The sequence below is a fragment of the Cebus imitator genome, unplaced genomic scaffold (genome assembly GCF_001604975.1).
Source record: "Cebus imitator isolate Cc_AM_T3 unplaced genomic scaffold, Cebus_imitator-1.0 Scaffold303, whole genome shotgun sequence".
Taxonomy (NCBI): Eukaryota; Metazoa; Chordata; class Mammalia; order Primates; family Cebidae; genus Cebus; species Cebus imitator.
Window position 1 is genome coordinate 1,421,583 of NW_016107618.1, and position 17,933 is coordinate 1,439,515.

A 17,933-nucleotide genomic window follows, 5' to 3' on the forward strand; every position below is an offset into this window, starting at 1 on the left:
AATAACTGTAGTACCTCAGCCTTAATTAAATTACAGCTTCTAGTATCATTTTATATTGAAGGCTTTGGTATCTTTATGGATTAATGGCATAAGCTAGGGTGAAAAATTCTTGAATTTTATGGTAGTAAATTATAGCTTGTTTTGTGCCTGGAGATATGTTTCAGTTTTCTTTACTTATATAATGCATGCATTTCTTCTCTCCCCATTTTATATTCTTGTCCTTTTAGGTTGCAGGGTTATAATTAAGGATTACTTGGAGGCCAGATTCTTTGTTCTTTTGCCTGTCTGGCTGGCTGTTACTTTGTTTGAAGAATACAATGTTCTCATCATTTCTAGTCTTACCCAGTACGTAATTCAGTCCTTGTCTTTGGAAGCCCCATTGCTGTTTTCTGTTAACCTCTAGGGTCATTTGGCAGTGGCACGGGGAATATAAAGCACTCTTCCAATTGTGATCCATCTTCTAGCAGGGAGACTCACAATCTAAATTCCGTGATAGGCTATTTGTGACCTTAAACAGAATCAAAATAGTCTTTGTTTTACCTGTATTTGGAAATAAATTTGAGACTGTAGATAAATACATATAATATTCTCATTTCCCCAAACACAAATTGGACAGAGCCTTGCATTCCTCTTCCCTCTTTTTCCAGAATTTTAAAAGTTATATGAAAGTCGTGGTGGCTGCATATTCATTTTAAATCTGCCAGTCGAAATCATTCACATCTGTGTTTCATGAGTGTTGAGCCAAGCTAGGATGGAGAGATATTATCTTCATCATTTCAAGTTCTGAATTCTATATGCAGGTTACAGGTAAAGTCGTAAGGACAAATAATGTTAATCCATCATTACCACTTATAGTCCATAGCATTTTCTATTGCATGGAATTAAGTTTCAGGTTATGCACTTACTATAAATAAGAAGAGAATAAGAGCTAACATTTACATGGCATTCCTAAACATTAATTAATTCAACAGCAAAATAAATATTATATCTTGTGACAGAAAGCTGCCTAAGTTTTATAACTAAATTATTTATTACTTGGGAAATGTTGTAATTGTATGGTGATCAGATAGGCAGAAAAAAAAACAGACTGCAACACAAGGTGTTCTTATTGTTCATGTTTACAGTGAGATGATTTGATGGGGCTAACTGTTCATAGGGAATACACCTGGTAGTTTAACTTACTCCAGCGATAGTTACAAAGCAGTAGGCACACAATGACTAGCTTATAACACTGTTTAAATGAGTTGCAAATAACAAGTCAGGAAAACTATAAATAAAGCATTAGTTAGAGGTAAACAAATGAGAAATGTAGATGAATCTGAGAGCAGGAATTTGCTGAGAAAAAATCAGCGATAAGCATATTTGTTTCCCAGGGCTGCGATAACAAATCCCCACAAACTCAGTGGACTCAACACAGATTTATCATCTTACTGTTCTGGAGGTCCGAAGTCTGAAATGGGTCTCACTGGGACAAAATCAAGGTATTGGCTGAACTCCATTCCTTTCTGGAGGTTCTAGGGAAAGATGTAATTTTTTTTTCCAGCTTTGAAGGCTGCCTATGTTCTTCCATTTATGGTTCCTTTCCATTTTCAAAGTCAGCAAAGGCTACTCAAGTCTCACACTGTATCACCACAACACTGACTCTTCTGCCTCCCTTTTTCAAATTTAAGGACTTTTTAGTATTACATTGGGCCCACCTGGATAAATCCAGGATATCACCCCTATTTTAAGGTTAGCTGGTCATCAACCTAATCCCACATGCAACCTTAATTCCCTTTGATAGGTACCCTAACATATTCAGTTTCCTTAGAGCATAGACATCTCTGGGGGACCCTTTTTCTGCCTGTCACAGGAAGGTAACATGGTACAGTGATGTGATATAGCAGAGTGCCCACCTAGTTAAGTCAGCACTGGCTCTAACTTGATAAGTATAAGGACCACCTTGATCCAAGTCGCAGCTCAGGCCTCTGGAGTTTCTACTATAATATAGCTAGAGAGAATTACCCAAGTCAGAAACCTGGACAGTATCCTCAAAGCCTCTGTTTCCCATCATCTACATCTGATTTTGTCATCAAGATCTGTTAATTTTGCCTCTTAAATATCTCCTGAAATTCTTCCCTTTGTTGCATTTCTTACTTTATCTTCTTAGCTCAGGTTCTCATCAACTTTCACCAAAACAATTGCATTCATCTCCTAGCAGGTGCTTGTGTTTTAAGTCTGAAGTTAGTCCATCTCTATTTCCCACAAAAATATGAGGGTGGGCTTTCTAAAACACAAGGCTGTTTATGTCATTCTCCTTTAATAATCACTTAATGGCTCCCCATCCTTCACAGGAGAGATGCTCATCTTGAGAGAATCACAATATTTTAAAAAAGGCATTTTGAGCTACTCAAATGTAAATTTTCACTCACCTAGCCCAGGTTTCTAAGATGCTGCTTTAGGGATCATACCCCTTCCCCCTCATTGATCAACCATTTGAATACCATTGTATAAGTATCTGCTACACAAATGAGCACAACTATAAGATACAGAGAGATTTTTTTTTTCACTCCATGGTCCCTTAATGCTTTGTTTTATGGGGCTAGCTTTTTGTCTGCTTTTCACAAAAACTCCACCAGACCATTGACCTTTGTAATTAATCTTAGGTAATACAAAGTCATAGGATCATCAAATATAGCTGGGGAGAATTACATAAGCAGAAACCCAAGCATGATATTCAAAACCCTGTCTTCCTCACCACCTACATAAAATATGTTCATCAAAAGACTGCAGTTATGCCTCTTAGACATCTCTTAGATTTGCCTGGTTTCATGTTACAGGTAAAGTGTCCAACTGCACTCAGATTACAGCTATTCTCCTTTTCCTAACTAAGGCCAACTGGTGGAAAGCTTGCAGTTGGGGAAGTGGATGTGGTCAGGCTTTTCATTTTGGACCAGCTCTTCTCTCAACTTGAAAAGTGTGGTTTCTAACTCTTTTAAGTGTAGTGGAGGGAGTGATATGTGGGCTAGAAATATCTTATTTGACTGGTGCATTCAAAAGTTGATTTCATACTCTCAGGACGTGGCTGAAATTAAAAGCCTTCTTCTTGGGTGCTTGTGGTTGTGGTTCTCTTTAGAACTCTCAACACTGGGGAGTGCTCATCTACATTTCCCTTGATGCAGGTGATAATACTTTTTTTCTGACTTTGGGAATGCTACAATATTTTAAGCATCACTGTGCTGAGGCCTCCTTGCCCCTGTGGGTGTCCCTGTAATAAAGGAGTTCACATGTATCCCAAATCTAGTTATGGCAAACACTCTTGCATGCTTTGTGTCAACCAAAGTAGGGAGTCAGGCAACTGAAATATGCTTCCCCTCCTTCCTTCCTCCTCCTGCCTAGAATAGCGTTTTGAATTTTCCCTGTGGGAATCAAATTTCAATCCACTGCATCACTCCAATAGCAAGGACACCTACCAAGCTCTTGGTTGAAGCTCTCTCATTAGAGCTGAGGTGAGAGGTGAACAAATACTTTCCCTTGGGACTGTTGTTTATCACAGCAGACTCACCCATGAGTAGCTGTCTCTAAAATCCCCACAAATTCTCTCCACAACTGCTACCTAAACTGTTATATTCTTCACATACGTGAGAAGTTTGAGTCTCTAATAAGTTCTGTTTTTAGTTTTTACTTGATGTGATGGTTAATTTTATGAGTTAACTTGTCTGGGCTACAGATGCCCAGATATTTGGTCAAACATTCTAGGTGTTTCCATGAGGGAGTTCTGGGATGAGATTGGCACTGAAAATGATGGATGGAGTAAAGCAGATTGCCCTCCCTAACATAGATGAGTTTATCCACTCAGTGAAAGGTGTGAATAGAACAAAAACACCGACCCTCCCCTGTGTAAGACAGAATTCCTCCTGCCTCGCTTCATGAGAAACTGGGACATCAGCCTTTTCTTCCCTTTAGACTCAAACTGAAATGTTAGCTCCTCTTGGATCTTGAGTCTGCTGACTCCTGGATGGGGGCCCCACCCTCAGCTCTCCTGTGTCTCCAGCTTGCTGGCTCCCACTCTGTCCACACCCACATCCTGCTGGTTCTGTGTTTCTGGAGAACCCTGACTAATACACTTGGTGATTTGTTTTGCAACTCATTTTGGTTTCTAATACTTGTTGCCATCTATTCACAGACAAATTTCCACGTAAACATCCTGCTACACATCTCACATGTAATGTAATGAAAAATGTATCTGATTTGAGTGTATTGTGCATGTGGACAATGTAGAGGAAGAAAAAAGATTTTTAAAAAACCCTTCTTTCTAGATCTACACTGTCAAATACAGTTGTCATGAGCCACGTTGATTATATAAATTTAAATTTAAAACAATTTAAATAAAATTAAAAAAAATAGAGTCCCTCTGTGGCACAAGACACATTTCGAGTACTCAATAGCCGCATGAGGCTAGCGGTTACCATATGGCACAGCACAGACATGTGGTCGGTGGGCCGGTTCAGGCTCTTAACTTCATCACACAGAAGAATTTGAGTGGGTCCAAATAAAAGTAGACAAAGGATTGTACTGTAATAGTACAAAGGACTTTACAAAGGAGTGTACTGTAAAAGTACACCCTGACAGCTGATCAGAGCAGGCTGCTCAAAAGTGAGACAGCACCGACCGATGCTGGGAAAACTCCCTTTATGGGAGTCTTACACAGTTTTCATGAAGGGGTGGGAAGGGGCATTGTTGTTACACATGTTGTAGGTGGTCTTCTGGACACATGTGCACGACTGCTGCCATGCTAGTACATAGATCACATGTCTCCTTAGCATTTAATTCTCCACACAGGAGTGTGTTTTTAACGTTAAAATGAGCATAGGTCAACCCAAGGACAGGGATCATGGGCTTCTGTGCTTGCACAAATTTGGGGATTTTCTCCCCTTCTCTTTTACCTGCTTGCAGCAGGATTTTCTAACTATGAGCCCAGGGTGTGATTTGTGCACTGGTGAGTGGTTTGCTCCCCTTTAAGGGAGGCTACGACCACCTCATCTAACCCACCTCAGACATAGATTTCCCTGGTTACAGAATATTCTATTTGGCAGCATTACACTAGATAGATCCAAGTGCATTAGAGAGGTCACTAGGCCCTTTCTTCTGCTGACCAAATCATCATTATCCTCTAGCTAATATCCTGATCTATGCATACAGAAGAATTTGCCACTTTTTAAACGTCACCCTGATTGCTTCCTCCCTCTGAAATGCTCTTTTTCATTTTTCTTCTTCTTGTTCAACTTCTTATTTCACTGAAGTGTCCTTTATACTGTGGAAATTTCCTTATTTCCAGGAAGAATGAGATAGTTCTCTTTGCTCTTCTAATGCCCTGTCTATTCTTCTGTGGTTGTGCTTATTTATTATTACATTAAATTTTTATTGTTCATGTCTTTTCCCCGGTGTTCACTGGGTTCTGAGCTTCTTAAAGACAGAGACTGTTGCAGATATGTACAGCACGTGCCACAGTATTCTGGCCTGAAGAAGACACTCAATATATTCTTAAATGACTTAGCCAGTGGAAAAGACCCCTACTGGATTAAAAACCACTACTGGATGCATTTACTTCTGGATCAACCATGAATCTTGTAATACAATTTCTCCAAGGTCCATGATTATTCTGTTATATTCTCCTATATTATTTAATTCATGACATAATGTTAGGAGTTGAATTTTGTACTCTCAAAATTCATATGTTAAAACGCTAACTTCCAGTAACTCAGACTGACTGTATTTGTAGAGAGCCTTTACAAAGATGATTTAGTTAAAATGGGGCTATTAGGGTGGACCCTAAATCCAATCTAACTGGTATACTTACAAAAAAAGGACATCTGGATGCACAGTGAGATGCCAGGGATACATGTGAACAGGAAAAAGCCATGTGAAAACACTGCAAGGGGTGACCAAGGAGAGAGACCACAGAAGAAGCCACTCTGCTGCTGCCTGGCCGCAGCCCTCCAGCCTCCAGATCTGTGGAAAAATACATTTCTGCTGTGTAAGCCACCCAGTTTTTGATATTTTGTTGTGGTATTCCTAGAAAACTATATACATGGAAATACATCCGATACATTCAAGTAATTTTTCAAATTTTTAGTGTGTATATTCAGAAAACATTTCTTTTTTTTAATTTTGAGATGGAGCCTCACTCTGTCACCCAGGCTGGAGTGCAGTGGCATGATCTCAGCTTACTGCAACCCCCGCCTCCTGAGTTCAAACTATTCTCCTGCCTCAGCCTCCCAAAGTGCTGGGATTACAGGCGTGAGCCACCATGCCTGGTCTAAGATAACGTATGCTAAAAATAGAATAATTTAAAAAAATTTTAATACTCAAGAAAATTATGTAATAAAACTTTTTTTGTATTTTTTGTGATATAATGTCATATGTTACAAAGAACATCAACTCTTTCTGGGTCTTGGGCCTCCTGACTTTTGGATAGGAACTATATGACTCATAGTATAGATTTCCACATTCAACACAATAACTAGTATCTATTGCACATGTAAACAGTGTCATTAGGTGAATGTTGTACTGAGCAAAAATATTTTTTTCTTTTCTTTTTTAACAGAGGTGGAGAAAAGTGAAAAAATGTAGGGTTCCTGTGACAGGATTACCTAAATTTCCCTGGTATTTGTATATACCCAATATCCAAGCTGCCCAGATTGCCTCAAGATAAGCTAAATTTTAGACATTTTTTTGGTTAAATATTTCTTCTCTTTATTGGCAATGTGTATTTTATTTGTGCTAATTAACTGCCTAGTGTACTTTGTCCATCTTTCTTTTTTGTTTTTTATTTCATTTTAAGTCTCCGGATACATGTTTATTTAACCCCCCTCACAAAAAAGCAAATCCAAAAGACATATTTTTACTTCTGGAAATCTATAGGTATAACTGATTTCACCCATGCTAGTCATTCTGATTCCTCTAACTTCTAGTGAAAAAGTATTGGGATTTTTTCTAAAATTGTGATTCTCATTTTTTACTACCTGATAAAGAAATAACCACTGTTAGGAAGAATTCTTTGGCTATCTAATTCAGTTGCATATAGAGGGGCTTCTAAAAGTCTCAGAGGTAGTCACAATAGTTTTATCTCTTAGGAAAAGCTCACTTTGCTTTATAATAATGTGCAGAGGCTATCACATTGGGATAGAAACCTGAATTCCATAGCCCTGGGCTTTCGATATAAAGAGCTATATTGAGTTCATTCACTCTGTGGGCTTGCCATTTTATGAGTCTGCATGATTGAATCTTCCATTCCATTGATCAGACGAGGAAAGATGCTGGTAGGAATCTGGCATAATCACCAAAAGACTGTCCTAAAATTCATATTTTATTGCCTTCTTTTTCTATGTCTGGTAACCACCAAATGGCCATCCTAAAGACTGCTCACTTTCTATACATTCACAGTGGTGGAATGTATGGACTAAGGTGTGTGTTTATAAGCATATATATATATATATATATCTGTTTGTGTGTGTGTATATATAATTGCATGAGTATTTATTTATAGAGGCATACATCATAAAACACATAACTTATAGTTCATTACTGCAGACTCAAACACATGTAAAGAAGGAGTTACTTTACATTTGAGTTCATTATCTTATTCTGTCCTCACAGAGCCTTTATGATGTACATATTAGTAATATCTAAATAATATTCTGGATCCAAGATCGCTGTAAAATCAGACTGACTGCAATTCAAACAATTTTCTATGGCTTAGCTCAACGAAGGTTAATACTAACCCACAAATACTAATGCAGAATTTCTAGCTGGACAGCTTGGCTCCAAGGGGGTAGATCTGGGCCCTTTCCATCAAGTGACTTTACCCTTTCTAACATTTTCACTTCCAAATGCACAGACTAAAGAGAGTGGGTTTGGAACATTTCTGGGAATATTTTAGGAGTATGATGTGAAAGAGGTTTCTATCACTTCTGGCTGCATTCCAGGGCTTGCTGTCAGTCACATGGCCAACTTGACTGCAAGGGAGCATGGGAAGGAGAGAGACACACTCTGTTATATGCACCCTGTAATAGTTCCTGGGCCCCTCAGGCAGTCAGTAAGCAGAAAAGCCCCAGGTACTATAAAACCTATAGTAGAAAACATGTCTGGAAAATTACTTTGAAATCCTGTAGGTGCTTTAGGACAATTCAATAATATTTCCAAACTTCTTTATGGAGCTTTTTGTTTGTTAATGTATACATCTTAAGGTATTTCAAAATTTTCTTTCTTTTCTTTTCTTTTTTTTTTTTTTGAGATGAAGTTTTCCTCCTGTCACCTAGGCTGGAGTGCAATAGTACAATCTCAGCTCACTGCAAACTCCACCTCCTGGGTTCAAGTGATTCTCCTGCCTCAGCCTCCTGAGTAGCTGGGATTACAGGCACCCATCACCAAGCCTGGCTAATTTTTGTTTTTAGTAGAGATGTGGTTTCACCATGTTGGCCAGGCTGGTCTCTACTCTCCTAACTTCGGGTGATCCATCCATCGCCTCTCAAAGTGCTGGAATTACAGGCGTGAGCCACCACACTCGGCCAGCATTTCATAATTTTGCTGAGACAACGATAATCAATAAAGAAATATAACAGTTGGCAAAATCTTCAAGGGTCCCCACTTTTGAAATTGAGAACAATCTTTAATAATAAAGTCAATAGTTAATTGTGCTTTTATAAAATAGAAGTTAACTGATGAGGACAAATGAGCTAAGAATATATTTATTGGCGCTCAAAGCAATGTTGGTTTCACCATGAAATTTTATGGTAAGAAGTTCAGGGAAGTTGTTTATTTGCTATACTAATGCAGGGACTAACAACTTTAATACTCCTGCTCTCTTTCTTCCTCTCTCTCTCTTTCTCTCTTCTTCCTTCCTTCCTTCCCTCCTCCCTCCCTCCCTTCTTTCCTCCCTCCCTTCCTCCTTCCTTCCTTTCTTTTCTTTTCTTTCTTTTTTCTTTTCTCTTCTCTTCTCTTTTCCTTCCTTCCTTCCTTCCTTCCTTCCTTCCTTCCTTCCTTCCTTCCTTCCTTCCTTCTCTTTTTTTCTTTCTTCTCTCTCTCTCTCTCTCTTTCTTTCTTTTTCATCGCACCCTGTTGCCCAGGCTGGAGTGCAGTGGCACAATCATAGCTCACTGCAAACTCAAACCCTTGGGCTCAAACTATCTCCCCTCCCCCACCTCAGCCTCCCACCATGCCCGACTAAGTTTTTGGTTTTTGGTAGTGACAGGATCTTACTGAGTTGGCCAGCCAGGCTGGTCTCTAACTCCTGGCCTCAAGCACTCAACTCCCAAAGGGTTGCAATTATAGGTGTGAGCCACTGGGCCTGGTCTAGGTTTTATACTTTAAAAATTGCCTTTATTTTCCTAGTGAATTCCATATGCTTTCAATTATTTCACTTGTTACTGGTAATTGACAGAGGATCATTACATTTCATATAACCAGAACTTGAAAAATTCTCAGATTTATAGCAAGTAAAGCATATCATGTTGGTCCCGGTTGGTGGTTGTGGCCTAGCAGAAGTGACTGGGTTTTTGCTTTTGTTGTTTGGTTTAATGTTTGTGGGAGGTTTTCTGGTAAAAACTAGAAATCCTAATAGATAAATTCTAAAAGAGCTGTTAACTCTTGACTGTGGTATTAATCTTGCCCCTATCATTTTTGCTGTGTAACCTTGGGCAAATTATTCCAACTCTGCAAGCCTCAATTTCTGCATCTATAAATTGAGGATAAAAATATCAACTGTTTTTGGAAAGGTTCCTGTAAGATAATATGGTTAAAGGACTTAGTATGGTAACTGACATATTGTTCCTCCAAAGGTTACTTCTAGTAGTAATAAAAACAATCCTTGTAAATGTTATTATTATTATCTTAGTCCCAATTTATTTTTCTTTAAAATGGAGACAATATTATCTGCACTGCCATGAGGAGTAAAAGAGCTATGTATACAGTGTGTGATATGTAATAGTCACTCAATTGAAATTCTTTCCCTAACCCTTTCTAGCCAAAACAGAACCCAAATTTCTCTCTATATTTGGTTACAGGACCTTTGACATTGATCTGGATAAGTCCTTTAGACTCATTAACAGTCCTTTAGAGTCTATATTTTAAAGATCATTTTTTTTTTTACATTTTTAGTGTTAAATGAGAAATACGTGGTGTTTAATGTTTCTTTGATCAATGTCCACAATTTTCTCTACTTGTGAATTATTAAGTTAGTTGTATTTGTTATAAACCACGAAATTGTGAATATATGGGTTTTCCAGAAGGCAATATAGGCTCTTCATGAATTTACATGGAGTTAGGTTTAGCTCACCCTAAAGCCATGACTTCTTTATATAATTCTAGAGATAGATTTACTTCTTGTTTTTTATTGCTCGTACATAGATCTGTTGTCTGTTATGAGAGCCATACATACAAATAGGTTTTGACTTGTTGAGAATCTTGTATTTTCTCTGTGCTATATTCAGATTTAGCATTCATGTTATGCTACCCTGGATAATGCCATTGCCATTACACAGGGCTGTAGTTAATAAGCATTCAATCATTTGACAATAGTATTAGACACCCAAGTCAACACACTGACTATCAATTACAGCAAGTCACAGGACAACAGGCACTGGCATTTCCTATATCAAGTTTAAATAATCAAAAAGAAGATCTAACTAATGATTTGAAGTAAAGAACAGAAGTAATGCCTTAGGGAAAATGTCTTCAGACTTTCTGAATTTAAATATAGTTTATGCAATAAACTGATTTTCCTTTCAGAATCAGTGGTGTTTTCTACTGAACTGTTGGTTTTGCAGCACTAGATTAAATTGAAATCCTCAACCATACTGAAGAATGAAGTAGGGGATCTGAGTAAGTTCAGCTGCATCTCTGCTTTATTCTTGGAGTGGAGACTGCTCTTGAAAGCAATTCCTGCTGCCTTGACAAATTTCCTTTCTCTTTTGGATTATGGAAATCACTACTACAGTAGACTTGTTATTCTTGTTCTGCATTGCAGTCTTTCTCTCCATCTGTGTTTCTTTCTTAATTAGGATTATCTGCCATCTCTCACTACTAAAAGTTAGGTAAAAGTCATGATTCTCCAGGCTTCTAAGCAGCAACATGATCAGTAAGACCAGCTTCTGGCAGGAAAATTAAATTATTTTTAATGTTAAACAAGGTAACCACAGGATTCCACCTGCAGCCCAAGTATCACTGGGAACTGATAAAAGGTGAAGTCAGGATATTACTCTCTGATCAAATGGATTTCATTTCAACATAGCTTAAAAAAAAAAAATCTCATCCCAAAAGCCACACAGCTGTAAGCCCAAGAGGTAGTAAGAAATGAGCCGCTTATAGGAATTGGAGATTAGCAGAGCCTCATTAGGGATCCAGGCAGGGTAAGCCAAAGAGAGGTAGCTCTATTTTTCTGTGGATGGGCCTGAACCTTGGAACAGATGCATTTTGGGGAAATGCATTTTATTTTGGGTCACATTTGCCTAAGGAATAAAATGTTCCAAGAAACTCCAAATATCATTTCAGGGAATTTTAATGTACTAACTTAAATTAGCTAACTTATTGGGCAAGAGGCTCTTTCATATTTACTGAGATGTCCAGCCTCAACTCTCAGAAGTGTCTGGAGGAAATATGTATTACCGTAGTGAACTGGGAAATTGTGGGAGGCTGGATGAATGGGGGCAATCTGGGGAAGACTGTATCATGATTCATATCTCTCAGGTGAGGCTGATGCTTGCTCTCCTTAAATTGCTACAGTGCAGGAGTCAGCATGGTTGTGCCCTTGTAAAATGAATGAAGACGTACATGCAGAACTATTAATCTTCAGAGGGTTTACATTTTCTCAACGTAAAGACTACCTTTGGTAAGCCAAAATTATGGTCTCTTAGCCACATGAAGACCCATTCTTTCCTTAGTAAAGGCAGCATTTAAGGAATGTCGATTAATGTTCTTGCTGTGTGCTTGTGTGTGTTTATTTTGCAAAACATCAATTTAAATATATAGAGCAGAAATATCTGTCCTACGCAGTATGCACATAGCCCTCATGAACATCATTTTGCAGCCCCAAAGAACATTCCTTCTATGGATCAATAATACACTTGGAGAGATGATTTTGATTCAAGTTGTTTCTTGTTTTGTTTCCTCCTTTTCCAATGTGAAAGGTACTGCAGCAATGTTGTTGATTACACACACACACACACACACACTTCCACACCCACACCCACACACTTTCAGAGTCAGTGAGGAAGTCTATGGGTAATCTTGACCTGCAGTGCACTTCTTTCTTTCCCTGTAAAAGTTGCCAGGTGATCATACACAGCAGGAAAACATTAGTATGTGTAAACTGTAGAGAAAACCCACAGGGTAATCATTAACCTCGGGTGAGCAGCAGACCTGTCACTCACATTCTCGGCATGCAATGCTGATGGAACAGGTGGTGTAAGGCAGTTACCACCATGTGGAAAGTGGGGAGCACATCTTAGAAGAAACTGTGGTCTGTAATTATTTGGGGGCTGACAGTTGCTGAACAACTACTCTAATGATACCTGATGCATGTCTTAATGCTTTACTCAGGCAGAAAGTAAACTACTTTACAATGAGTATAGGCACCATAACTCATTGCCAGCTTCCTATTTTATCATCCCTGGAGTGAGGTACTGGTGGAACATGCCAGGACTCTGTATTTATGGTTAACTCTTTAAAAAGTATTTAAATTCTTGAAATAAGTCTTCATTTATAGGTATAATCATTACTTATTGAATTATGGTATTTTGGGAGGAGAATTGACAGGGAGCCTTCTAGTCTTAGAAGAACATGGCATTCTCACAAAAGTGCCCTGTAAATTCAAAGATAATCATCTGGGTCATTGTTGTCATTATTTTCATCTAAACAAGTTTCTAGATATATGGTTGGACATAAAAATAATCTTGTGGAATGTAGTTCTTGCAGCCATGAAAAATGTGGGCAGACCCTGGGAAGAAATAGTGTCCTATGGGCAATGTCTTCAGGGCTTGCTGACTCAGAAATTTCAAAACACAGAGCACAGGAAAGCTGTGTGAGATCCAAGAGTCCTCTTCACTTTACACAACTGCTTCCTCATGTATTTGTGTCAACTGGTTGAGTGTGATTACTGTGACTACCAAGGAAAATAATATCCCAAATTATTCACTCAGCTTCAGTTGGCAGAACAGAGAAACAAAGCATAAAGAAAATTTGTATTGTTTCATTGAGATTACATGTATCAGTGGAAGGTGATATGGTTTGGCTATGTCCCCACCTGTTGTGGGAGGGACCCATTGGGAGGTAATTGAATAATGAGGGCAGGTCTTTCCCATGCTGTTATTGTGATGGTGAATAAGTCTCATAAGATCTAATGGTTTTAAAAAGTGGAGTTTCCCTACAGTTGTTCAACCCATGACTAAAAGATGCCAAGGTACAGCTCAAGCTGTTGCTTCAGAAGGTGGAAGCCCCAAGCCTTGGTAGCTTCTATGTGGCATTGAGCCTGTGGGTGCACAGAAGTCAAGAATAAAGGTTTGGGAACCTCAGCCTAGATTTCAGAGGATGTATGAAAATGCCTGGATGCCCAGGCAGAAGTTTTTTGCAGGGGCAGGCCCTCATGAAGAAGCTCTGCTAGAGCAGCACAGAAGGGAAATGTGGGTTCAGAGGCCCCATACAGAGTCCCTATTGGGGCACTGCCTAGTGGAGCTGTGAGAAGAGTGCCACCATACTCCAGACCCCAGAATGGTAGATCCATTGCTAGCTTGCACTGTGTGCCTGGTAAAGGTGCAGACTATCAATGCCAGCCTGTGAAAGAAGCCAGAAGGGGATCTATACCCTGAAAAGCCACAGAGGCAGCACTGTCCAAGGCCATGGGAGCCCACCTCTTGCATCAGTGTGACCTGTATATGAGACATGGAGTCAAAGATCATTTTGGAGCTTTAAGATACGACCGCCCCACTGGATTTTGGACTTTCATGGGATCTGTAGCCCCTTGTTTTGGCCAACTTCTCCTATTTGGAGTGGTTGCATTTACCCAATGCCTGTGCCCTCATTGTATCTAGGAAGTAACTAACTTGCTTTTGATTTTACAGGCTCATAGGTGGAAGGGACTTTCATTGTCTTAGATGAGACTTTGGACTGTGGACTTTTAAGTTATTGCTGAAATGAATTAAGACTTTGGGGAACTGTTGAGAAGGCATGATTGGTTTTGAAATGTGAGTACCTGATATTTGGGGGGGGACAGAATGATATGATTTGACTGTGTTCACATCCAAATATTATCTTGAATTCCCATGTGTTGCAGGATGAACCAGGTGGAAGGTATTTGAATCATGGGGGCAGGCCTTTCCCATGCTCTTCTTCTGTTAGTAAGTCTCACAAGATCTGATGGTTTTACAAAGGGGGATTTTTCTGCATAAACTCTCTTCTCTTTGTCTGCTGCCATGTGAGACATGCTTTTCACCTTCTGCCACGATTGTGAGGGCTCCCTATCCATGTGGAACTGTGAGTCCCTTAAACCTCCTTTTCTTCCCACTCTTGGGTATGTCTTTATCAGCAGCATGGAAACTGACTAATACAGAAGGAGAACATCTCATTCAGAAGACTACCTGTATAAACCTTAGGGATGAGGAGGATAAGCTATGGTGAGTGTGTTTTAGCAGCCAAAGGTCTTGGCTAAATTGTATTCTCAGGAAGGTAGGAGCTATTTGAGGCTCTTTTTGTTTGCTGAACATGACTGGCATGTGTTCAAATATGAAAGATGCGCAATAGGTCCTAAGGTAGTGAATTGACTCCTCATTAAAGGAAAGAATGAGAAATTTCTGAGAAATATCTAGAAGAGAAGAGAAAAGGATCCAGAGTCAAGATATTGCAGTAAGAAAGTAAAGAGTCAAAAGAAAAAAAAAATCTTCCATGGAGGTTTAGCTGAAGAGGGGTTTTAGAGGCAAGAATATCTGAGAAATTTTACATTATTTGATGTAGGGTGCAAAATGTTAACCTTCTTCTCCATCTTCCTTATGCAAGTGTTAGAAAATCTGTCAGAAGCATTTAAACCAGAGCAAATCCATCCTGGATAGGGGCTAGGTAAAATAAGGCTAAGACCCACTGGGCTGCATTCCCAGATAGATAAGGCATTCTTAGTCACAGAATAAGATAGGAGGTCAGCACAAGATACAGGTCTTGCTAAACAGGTTGTAGGAAAGAAGCTGGCCAAAACCTGCCAAAACGTACCAAAACCAAGGTGGCGATGAGAGTGAACTCTGGTTGTCCTCACTGTTACACTCTGACCAGCGACATGATAGTTTAGAAATGCCTTGGCAATGTCAGGACATTTCCTACATGGTCTAAAAAGAGAGGCCTGAATAATCCACCCCTTGTTTAGCATAAAATCAAGAAATAACCATAAAAATCAGCGACCAGCAGCCCTTGTGGCTACTCTGCCTCTGGAGTAGCAGTTATTTTATTCCTTTACTTTCTTAATAAACTTGCTTTCACTTTATGGAATCACCCCAAATTCTTTCTTGCACAAGATCCAAGAACTCTCTCTTGGGGTCTGAATCAGGACCTCTTTCCAGTGACAAATCTACATTTTACACTTATGGCGTGTGTGTGTGTGTGTGTGTGTGTGTGTGTGTGTGTGTGTGTGTGTGTGTGTGTGTGTGTGTGTGTGTGTGTGTGTGTGTGTGTGTGTCTGTGTGTGTGTGTGTGTGTATTTCATAGGCCCACTCAGAAAAGTAATAGGTTTTGCACCTAGGCTTTCTCAGAGAGAGTAGAAAGTCCATTTGCTGATCACCTCAGAATCAAGAAGATTAGGAAAAAGCTAATCGAGAGTTTAAACAACGTTCTTTCAGTTACTGAGGAGAAATCAAACCAAAACAGTTTTGTGGCGGGGAGGGAGGATACTGTGTTTAATAGTGTTTGGCCTGAGAAAGAAAATGCCTAAGTGCAATTAAAATGAAAGACCCTGAAGGAAAGGAAAGAGATAATAAAATTATTTTAATTATCATTATTGTAATTATTTTTAAGTAGAGTTGAATATTTCCACGTATCTTAAGTGTTTCAATGTTGTTACTATTTTCTTTTCTAAGCCTCTTCTGCTTATCTTAATACTTGATACTTCTGAACTCAGAATTCTCCTTTTATCCCTCTAGAGATCTGATTTTAGAATTGAAATAGCAAGCACGGTGCTATCATGATTTGCCAACTCAAACAAAATGAGAAGAGATCAAATACGTAACAGCAAAGTAGGATATGTGGAGATGTTTGTTAAGTTGCATCACATTCTGGGTTTTTGTTGATCTTCTTCCTTTTGTTTGTTGTTATAGACTAGGGGATCTCTTGGCTCTTCTGATACAGCGTCAGCCTGTGGATCAGTAAATCCTAAGAGCTAAAAGGATCTTAGAGATGATCACCTCAATCTATGCTGGACACTTACCTGTTCTCTCACAGTCTAGAATAGAGATGTAGCCCCGACTTGAATTCTTCAGGGGTTTACAAGGCTGACAGATAAATTTTCTGAACCTCTGAATTATTGAAACATTTTAGGTAAGCCAAAGGATATTCAACAAAATTATTTTCTGTTGTCTCCAGAGGCCCAAATTTGGAGAACAAGACATTCTAAATCATGGAGCTAGACTTGCAAAGGGGGTGATCCTAAATTAGGCCTGACTGTACCAGTTATCAGTCATTCACAGGCATCCTTAAAAGGGCAGGGTTGAAAGCCTTCCAGAAAGACATTTCTATGGGGAATATTTTCTCTGTCACGGGGATGGGGGAGAAGTAAGTACTTTCTACCCCACTCTAAGTGAGAAGCCTTCAAGGAAGAATCAGGCTAACGTCCTGAAATAACCTTTTGGTCAAGCTCTTGATGTATGCAGATGTGATACTTGAGTTACTCTTGGTCTAATGGGAGAGGCTGTGGCAGGAGCCTTGCCTTGCTGGTGACAAAGGAAGAAAAATGACTTTGAGAGTAAACCGTGACAGTGAGCTGCACTTGCTCCAGCTGTAGGCAAATGCGTATCCTTGCTAGTATTTAGACTTGAATCCCACGAAAAGGAATTCAAGCTGACTGTGGGTCAGCTTGCGAAGGATTCCACCCAAAAGAACTGCCTGAAAGGACAAGGAGAGCAGAGCAGAGGGACCCAGAAGCCCGGATTACAACTAAGCAGCCAGCTGGAGGAGCGGCCTTGTTCAGGTTGACCGGCAGTAGAGGAATCCTCAATAGAAGAGTTTCTAGGAATCTGCAGAAATGCCATTGAGAGACACTGTCAGCAAAGAAGCCCTGATAGTAACTCTACCAACCACATACAACTGAGCCATTTTTGCCTAATCTTCTCTCACTACCTGGGTCTGACCTGGGAGCCATCAAAGAATAGTCAGGGTGCGAGGGGAAAAAGTGGAGCAGGGAAGAGAGGGGTGGCTAATCACTCCTGCACTTCAGACTTCCAGCCAGACACAGGGGAAGGGAGAAGCTTCAAATAGGACAGGATTCAGAGATTTTGTATTATTGGGTGTGGCTTTGAAAATACTGAAATGAGACTGTTCTTGTGACTAAATGGGGGCAGAGAGACTTGTCCCATATGCCAGTGAATTATGGGGAAAGAGGAACACCCTAGGATGTGTATGAAATGTCAGAGAGCAAAACCTTGCTTCCGCTCTCTTCTTCTCCCCTCCGCTCCCCTCCCCTCCTCTCCCCTCCCCTTCCTTTCCTTTCCTTTCCCTTCCCCCCCTTGTTTCTTTTTTCTTTCTCTTTTCTCTCTTTCTCTTTCTTTCCTTCTTTCTTTCTTTCTTTCTTTCTTTCTTTCTTTCTTTCTTTCTTTCTTTCTTTTTCTTTCTCCTTCCTTCCTTCCTTCCTTCCTTCCTTCCTTCCTTCCTTCCTTTCCTTCCTTCCTTTCTCTCTCTCTCTCTCTCTTTCTCCTTCCTTCCTTCCTTCC

General features: G+C 39.6%; 1 long non-coding RNA gene and 1 other non-coding gene across 2 annotated transcripts in view; both read right to left on the bottom strand.

The window, feature by feature from the left end:
* LOC119467544 overlaps window positions 1-17,933 on the bottom strand; it is a 123,989-nt gene that overhangs the window by 88,573 nt on the left and 17,483 nt on the right. The window lies entirely within an intron of this gene.
* LOC119467552 lies at window positions 9,567-9,629 on the bottom strand. Its single transcript, XR_005196089.1, has one exon. It is a non-coding gene; the product is annotated as a U7 small nuclear RNA (small nuclear RNA).